The sequence below is a fragment of the Falco biarmicus genome, chromosome 6 (genome assembly GCF_023638135.1).
Source record: "Falco biarmicus isolate bFalBia1 chromosome 6, bFalBia1.pri, whole genome shotgun sequence".
Lineage (NCBI taxonomy): Eukaryota > Metazoa > Chordata > Aves > Falconiformes > Falconidae > Falco > Falco biarmicus.
This window is the reverse complement of record NC_079293.1, coordinates 63,860,834-63,869,492: the sequence shown is the minus strand read 5'-3', so window position 1 is coordinate 63,869,492 and position 8,659 is coordinate 63,860,834. Positions and strand designations below refer to the sequence as shown.

Below are 8,659 nucleotides of genomic sequence, written 5' to 3'. Positions count from 1 at the left end.
CCTTTAAAGCTAAATCGTGTTTTTGTTGAGCCTTTTACTAATGGATATGTTTACATCATATTATGACTTCACTTCTGTGAAGAGGCATTGCATTCTCATTGCCAACGAGTACTTCACCTTACCTTTATCGATGCACTGTTATGAAGGGATACTTAGACGCCGTTCAGGAAAATAACATGACATGCCTCATCAATGCATCCAGAAAACACAAGTTCATGAAAAAAGTATGCGTTCCAACATTTTTGAACTTTTGTAATGATGTACTGTTTCTCTTGTAGAAAAAAAATATCTAAGTTGATAATAATCAGGGGGAATGATGTAGAATATCTATTGCTGGACATGTTTTGAGAATAATTTTTCATTGGTCAGAACAGTTGTGCAATTAGAGCTCATCCATCTTTGAACATTTGTGGTAGCAATGTTCATGGACCCAGCTCGCATCAGTCAAAATATTAGTTGAAAGCATTCTTGTCCAAATACATATTTCGAGGCTGTATAATGAAATGAAATAAAGCACAGCAGGACTCTCTTTCCAGTTAGTGTATACGTCCTGTGAACCAAGAATTAGGCTTCCTGATGGGTCACAAAATACTTGGATCTGGACTCACTATTGAACATGAAAAATTCTGAAGAATTTAACAGGCATTATACTAATAGCAGTCTTGGGTTTATTAGATTTACCCCCCATTATCTTCCCTCTAGCAATCCACACAAAATTGGCTCTTTCACAGCATTGTAGCTGCTCTCTGCCTCCCTCACAGCTAATGAGACTTTATACTGCTTTGCAGCAGCTGGAAATATGTGTCTTTTCCCATGCATGCAGACTTGCACCATCGTATGTCTCAGCTGTGTGTGATTTGCCATGCAGAGTGGGCTTTCTGCTGTGGGATATAATCTGAACCCATGAGAAGGAAGGGAGAAGAGCTCGGCTCAGCCTGTTGCTGTTTGGGTTGCACGCACTCCTGGCTAGTAGGACCTTAGTCTGTGTTCTCAATAAATGTGTATTAGAGCAGTATAAAACATCCTGTGTTCTAAAGAAACCATAGAAGCTGGAGGACATCAGGCAAAAACGAACCTACAGGGGCAGGGTGTTTCTACTTTAACTTGTTTTACATTCATAGCCCTAAATAAAAACTCAGCAAATAGTTTCAATTTTGTTTTCAAAACTCCAGAAGTAAAATCTCATCTGATTCTTCATGATGAACTGGTTAAAATGCCTTGTGAGATATAGTACAGTGTAAATACTGTACTAGATGCAGACAAATGGAATTGTTCCCACTGAACTATGCATTGATTATCAAATGATAAATCTATGGCTGTTTATCTGCAGGGAGAAAACATTGGACCTCTATTCATTATCTGCAGAATTTTTCAGCAGTCTTCAGTGAAATACAAAAGACCACTGTAGTCCTACAATGGTCTTATGTCCAGCCATCACTGAATTAAAAAAAAAAAGTCCCCTTGTTAAAAAATAGCTAACATTACCCGTATTTCATAACCATCTCCACATAACTGAAAGGTCTTTGCTAATAGGAACCTGTAATGGAGAGCTAAAGTTCTGTGCTCGTTTGATTTTTGTCCTGCCTGCCACCATGTGCCCTGGCCCAGCCAATAATAAAGTAATTGATTTGACATTACTTTTCAGTGGCTTAAGAAGCTGTAATTAATCTCCTTAAAGTTTTGTTAAATGCAAATCCTATAAAGCTGTCTAATATGCTTATGAGACAAAAGCACCAGGCTAGTGGCTTAGGATCTGAACCATGCTGCTAAGTGTTCCCCTTTGTGTAGCTTTTACTGATGAGCTTACAGACGGGAGTGGTGAGATGGTGAAAACTGAATTCTATGGTCTTATAATCATGTCCTCAACAAATGCTACCAAACAAATATAAAGGGAAACATTTCAATTTTGGCTTGTGCTCAAGACTTTGTGTTTGATATAGGATGCCTGCTTGAAGATAGTGTTTCTTCTGGCCTAGTGTCATCCTGGCAGCAGATACAAAGGATTTACACTGAAAAACAGGGGCTTCCAGTTACTATTGAAAGCATGCTGAAAGCTCTGCAGACATCTCTGAATATATAGAGGCCAACTGGCTCGAATTTGGAGGTGAAAAGAAAGAAGGCATTAACAGAAATGTAGCCTCTCTCTTACTTGCTAACTTTCAAGACGGTTCCAGGTAAAGAAAATTTTCTTGCTAACCTCATCTGATGACCAAATGTACAATTTCACTAAAAGCAAAAGAAATCCTTAGCCAGAGGAACATAAGACATGCCATGGGGTTATAATCTACTGAAGCATTTGCTTTTTTATCAGAGATTGCATAGAGAATGTGAAATTAACATGTATGCATTTTCATGCTCTAAGTTTTCTAGTGGTGAACCTTTAAATAGCATCAGTAACAAAATAAATGGAAGGATCTGACAGGAACACAGAGAAGTCTCAATGATGAATATAGATTTGGCTCCTTTAAGTGTGGATTAAAGTGAGCTTGAAATGAAATAAACAGAACAGCTTCAGAAGTTTAGAGCTGAAGGGAAGTCATCCATCACATTGAAGGAATGTTTGATCTGATGTACAGTAGTTTAGCTCAAAAACTTCATTGCTAAAAATATTTATCTCTGCACTCACTGCAAATTCTAATAATAGAAGGCATGTCCTGAAGAAATTCAATATGCCAAGTAATTGTGAGCATCAGTCTTATGGAATGTGTGAAAAATAGACATGGTGGACATTTAAATACATTCTGTTTCTGTCTGTGCTTGACAAGAATGAAAAATACGTCCATAACAACACTTACATAAAATGCCTCAGCTATTTAACAAGCTTTTATATATTTTCCATTCCTAAAGATGTTTAAATGTTTGTTTCTTAACTGTATGTTGATTGGCAACTATATGTTCATGGGAACTTTTCTGTCCTTCTGTCACCTTGTTCTAGACACTCCAATCTTATTAATCAATTAAGATTCTTATGCTACTTGCATATTGTGTTTTCCACAGTATTCAGATGCATTGAAAAATATTGTCTGTCCCAAAGGGCTTGTCTTCCAAAAATATTCAGCAAGAAACAGTTCAGAAATAACCTGAGATTACTGGTTGTGTTCAGCCTTCTGATCTAAAATATTTTTTAATGCATATATAAGTGTCATCCACAAATAGTCCTCAATAACAGATCTGATAATTTTATCAACTTGTCTTTTTCCTCTTCCTTTTCAGTCATTTTAATGTATAATGTGTGAACAATGTATTCTCCTTTCAGGCAACAATAAAGAAGTTCTTCCAACACTCTCAGGGTAGAATGAAAAATGCCATCTTCTCCTTGGAGAACATAGTTATCTTTTCTGCGATACTTCAAGGTTAACTCCTGCTACTTAAAGGAGATTACACTTTGACAATGCTGTATCTTGACCTCTAATGCACCTGTAAAATGTAATAGCCCACAGAGAACATAGAAATTCAATAAATATGCAAGTTGATTGCAGTATGAACATACACTCAAATCTGTCCTTCCTCTCCGGAATATATACATGAGATGCAGAAGCATGGAAATGAGTCATTTTTTTTATACAGCACAAACATATAGAATGATAAAGTTGTAGAAGAATAGACAGCTAGATAATCCTGTACTAGTGGATACCTAAAGGGTACACTGACCAAGAAGGAAGGTGTCCCATAAAATTATGTTGACATATGTTGCAACACCTTTTCATAGGATTTCTTCATATTCAGCATAGAGCAAAACATGATGCACATCTTCAATAACCTGTCATTTTAATTGTAATTGTTGCATAACCAATGTTTGTAGGTTTTTTTTCAGATTTCCCCAAATTTAATACAGGTGGTTTTGCTTGCTTCTTTTTTTTCTTTTTTTTTTTTTTCTTTTTTTTTCTTTTTTTTTCTTTTTTGTGGCTATAGTTTTGATGATTTCAGACTTGAAATCATTAATTGGAGGATCATCTTTATTGTAGAATAAAATTTGCCTTGGTAAAACATACAGCTTTTCACTTTATTGAATTGTTCTTATTTTGATGTCTCTAGATTTCATGGAATTGGAAAAAGTAAGCTTTGACCCCTACCATTTTCTTGAGTTACTGTATTAATTATCCTCATTCAACAACTGGCCCTCAAAATCCATGAGTCAACAGCCATAGATGCACAAATGTGATTTTTTAATGTGTATGCATTGTATGTGATAAACGTATTATTTAGTTAGATACCAGCAGGATCTGAATAGAATAAAAATCTTAAGAGAGAAGATAGACCATGTTTATTAAAAATACACATGGTAAATCAGGAACCATATCAACCATCTTGTTTATCTGAAGACCTTGTTGATACCTCTTTTTCTTCTAGATACTTTTCCCTTGTTATCAGTTGTATTTAGATATCTTGGTGTAGGCAGTAACTAGCTCATTTAGTGCTTGTCTATACCTTTTTTAGGAGGCTTTTCCAAATTCTTTACCCATGAAGTAAGCTTTCAGAATACTTAGACTACAGTTTCCTCGTCTACATTTTTAGTAACACAGGCATATGTCTTCTTACTAAAAAGAACAATCTATTTTATTCTCTTGGAGAATGTGATTAGTTTCAAAGGTAGATACCAAAATGAGATTTTTTTTCCTTCTCTTTCATCAAATACATTCTAGCTGGAGAACAGTTTCTTTTCAGCACAAATCTTCCAACCAGCTGTCACCAGTGCACACAAAAACATTACCACCTTAAAGCTTGTCAGTTCAGTTTTGCACTCATCTTCACTTGCTGTATTATGAAAGTCTCATTACTCTTCCCACTCCTGTAGGTCAGGTCCTAGATCAACATACCAAACAAATAATATTACAGCTTCCTGAAAGCAAAACACCTTTTATTTTTTTTAAATTTAATTTAATTAATTTTAATTTAAAAGTCCACTTAGTGATGTCATAATATCATTACACAGTAGAAAGCTATTATATAGGCACTTTTAATGCAGTCATGAGTTAACTCATGGTGGTGTCAATCGACTGAAAGAACATTTATGCTCAGGAAGCAAAGAGCTGAAAGCAGTGATAGCTTCAGTGGCTCACATACCTATACAAGCTCTCATTGGTATATAGACAGATGCATCTAACAAACTTTCTAGAAAACCACAGGGTTGACAATGAATATCACTGGCGGTTTGTTCATTGGTGTTGCTTAGGAGGGAGAATTGGGTTTGATTAGTGCTATTATACTGGCACTAATGAGGGTGTCACTGTTGGAGAGTTCGGACTGAAGTTTATAACAAATTTAATAAATCTAGAAATGTTCATACATGCCTACTACTGTAACAAAAGTTTTATGTAGTTAATCAAGTTGGCAATACCATATAAGAGGCCTCTCATGAAGGCTTACAAAGATCAAACAATACTTTAAAGGATTGTTTCATTCAATCTACTTCCAGTGAAAAAAAAACATCCTTAAGCTGTCCTAATTACAGAATCAGGTGCTATGCCAATAGGAAGAAATGGCAAATTAACATCACAAATTAAGCTAGTTATTAGGGTACTCACAAGCAGTATAGCAGTACAACCTCTGTCAAATCCAATCTCGTCAACACACCCTTGATAACTCATACAGGGATTAGTGAAATCCTGTCAAAGGATGGTAGCAGTATCTTAAATCATGACTCTTGAAATTTTGACTGAAAAGTTTAATCTTAAAAAACACTTAATAATAAAGAAAGGTTGAACATTAACAATTTCAACAGCTGTAGTATTAACAGTTGCTAAAAGCAAATAATGAAGTATGGTAACTAGCTGAAATGAAGGCAGGTGTCTACCATCTAAACTTATTCCATAACCCAAACCTTTCAATAGCAAGAAATGGAAAAAACTTTTTGTGTGGGGCTTAACAGCAAAAAAAAGATTATCTACTTTAGTCGTTGCCTCTTGTCTCAGTTTGTATTGGTCAGGCACTATAAATATAAAAGCAGCTCTAACACCACACATACTGATTTTTCCTAGACACTTAATTTTTGAAAAGGCAAGCCTCAAAGATTATGGTGAGTAATTTAACACCATAGTAGGAAATAGAAAACCACTGCTAGAAATGTATGATCTCTTTGTTATACTGTTTCTCAAGAAACTAGAATATGAACTGTGTGCCTATAACCAGAAACAGCTCGTCAAGGCAAAAAATGTAAACAGATGATTCAGGTGTATCCCTTTGCTGAAGATCCCAGCTGTGATAGTCTTATGGTTGATGAAGGATTGACTTCTCTGTTAATTAAGGAAAGATGGAAATTATGGCAGAGCTTCTTAAGAAATATCAATATGTCAGACAGACAGCAAAAGCATAAAGAAGCCTCCTAGTGATCCAAGAGAGAATAATCTTTCACTGTCACTGCAGATGACTTTATGTATCAGGTTCACAAAACTTATAGAACATCAAACAAGCAATAAGTGACAGCAAAACCTGCAGATTCATCATTGCAGAGACCCATGTACAATGGATGAACTAACTCTGCTAACCAATTCCCTTAAGAATGACGAAGTAAAAATTGGTCTTGAAATGAAAAATCATTGGACTGATCCTTTAATGTCAGTTCAACTACTTAGAAAATCCCTGAGCATTCCTGCAACCAAGTAAATACGTATTGCAGTGGATGAATTTCAGGTCTATACCTCATTCAGTCATCTGCATAACTTAAACAAATGCCTCCTCTTACACTGCCAATCACCATTTGCTGAGGAACACGTTTGTAAAAGAAACTGAATTCCACTCAGGAAAGTAATTTACTGGTCAAATCAGAATATCCTCAGCATATTGATAATGGTCTTGACAAAGACAGAGTCTCATTTGCATGTTTGTGTACTAGATCAATGAAGACTTCCTATCAAAAGATAAAACTCAAATGGTGGTGGCTATGAAGTGGTGGCTATGAATAACTTGCTAACAGTAGAGCAAATTTATGTCAATGCCGCTCAACATCTGCAAGGATAATCAGCCCATCCATTCCAGCTCACATCTTAATATACAATATAATTCAAACCAAAGGATTTCTATCAGTTAAAGACACATTAGTATCTGCACGTTCCAGGCTATCAGTTATGGTGCTATAAACCAAGTATAGTGGGACATGGCTAAGGCATGGTTTCACCTCTGTAGCCAACAGGCCAATGAGAAGATAATAATCATAGGCTCAGTAGAAGTAGCATTTTTTAAACATACTATCTTGTGTTTTCCAATTCCATGCTGGTATCTTGTAGTTCACAGGATATAAATCCTCTCTTCCATTGCCTTTTTGACAGCAAGATAAACAGCTTAGTGTCTCTTTCCATTTGAAACAGCCTTATGCTTTACAAGATACCAACTACCATTTCTCACAGTCTAACCAATTAACATATATTATTAAGCTGAGAGCAATATTTTTCAGCCCGTATTTAACTGTGAAGTATGCTGACTATTAAAAGAAAGTTTTTGATTGCTTGAAAATTTATGGGTTTTTTCCAGCTCTATAGTTACCCTAACAGGTTTTTTCTCTCTTTCTACAGACTGGCTTGTATCATGTAGACATATCATGTCATTGGGAGCTAGCTCAGAGTAGCTCTTAATATAACTATGCCTAGCAGAGTGAGGTCACCCTGCATGAGTGGTGACAGCTGGATCCAAATACTTGAAGGTTCTCATTGCTTTCCAAATTAGCCAAAAGACAGAAGGATTTCATGTACATCTTGATATACAGCAGACAGCATTTCAGAAAAGCTCCCTCCACAGATAGCGCGGCTGTCAGCACATGACTGCTAGAGCAGGCACTTCAGTACCTCTTACTGTAATTTCCAAAGAGAAATACAACCACAGCAGGAATGAAGGCCTACTAAATAGAGCTGACAGGACCAGGAAGGGGTCTGGTTATGCTCCTTTATACAGAAACTAGAGATAACTCCTTAAAAGTATATCTGCACAAAGCAGTGTTTAACGTTTTTACTTAGGCTATCAAAGTCTTGCCTATAAGAGAAATTAAAAGCCCTTGTAGCAAAAGCTTAATCAAGAAAACTAGCAGAGATAACAAATTAATTCCCATTAGGAACTTTCTGTCCTTTAATAAGATAAACAGAGACTGTGGAATCAAAAAAAGAAAAAAAAAAAAGAAAAAGGTTTGTAAAGGCTGGAAGGTTTAGAGACCTCTGAGAAGTCTAACAAAGTCACTGTGGGGTCTGGCTTCCAATACTGCCTTTCCTCCATCCATGGTAATAAAAATATTATAACTTATGTGTAATCTCTAGTAATCACATTGATACACACCTGATGTGTGGCACTTATGTGAAGAGATCATTTATCTTGGCCTTCTCCAGGTGGCTGTTCACAGTAGTGTCAGCTACAGCTAGTGTCAACTAGAGCTTCTGTCAGCTTTAAAAAGCTGCAGCCTGTCTGAAGAGCTGCTCTACTGTAGTAGGCTTCTGATAAATCCCTCCAGCAAAAGTCTCTGAAACAAATACCATATTACTGATGGCGTTACCAGCATTGTCTGAACAATTATTTTTGTGTTCTATACAGATATTTTCTGGTGTTCCTCAGATTCAAATTTCTTATTCAATGAAAGGTTATTTTTAGAAACTTTAAAAATTGTTTCCTTGGGGGGGGGGGGGGAGGGAAGAAAAAGAAAAAAAGTGTCAGCATAGAAAAATCTGATTTAATTTATTTG

At 36.0% G+C, this 8,659-nt stretch overlaps 1 long non-coding RNA gene across 1 annotated transcript; it reads right to left on the bottom strand.

Annotated features, from left to right (window-relative positions):
* Positions 1-4,608: 4,608 nt before the first annotated feature.
* Positions 4,609-7,238, bottom strand: LOC130151102 (uncharacterized). Its single transcript, XR_008822506.1, has 3 exons — positions 7,186-7,238; positions 5,526-5,606; positions 4,609-4,803 (listed from the first exon to the last, which is right to left on the bottom strand). It is a non-coding gene; the product is annotated as an uncharacterized LOC130151102 (long non-coding RNA).
* Positions 7,239-8,659: the final 1,421 nt, after the last annotated feature.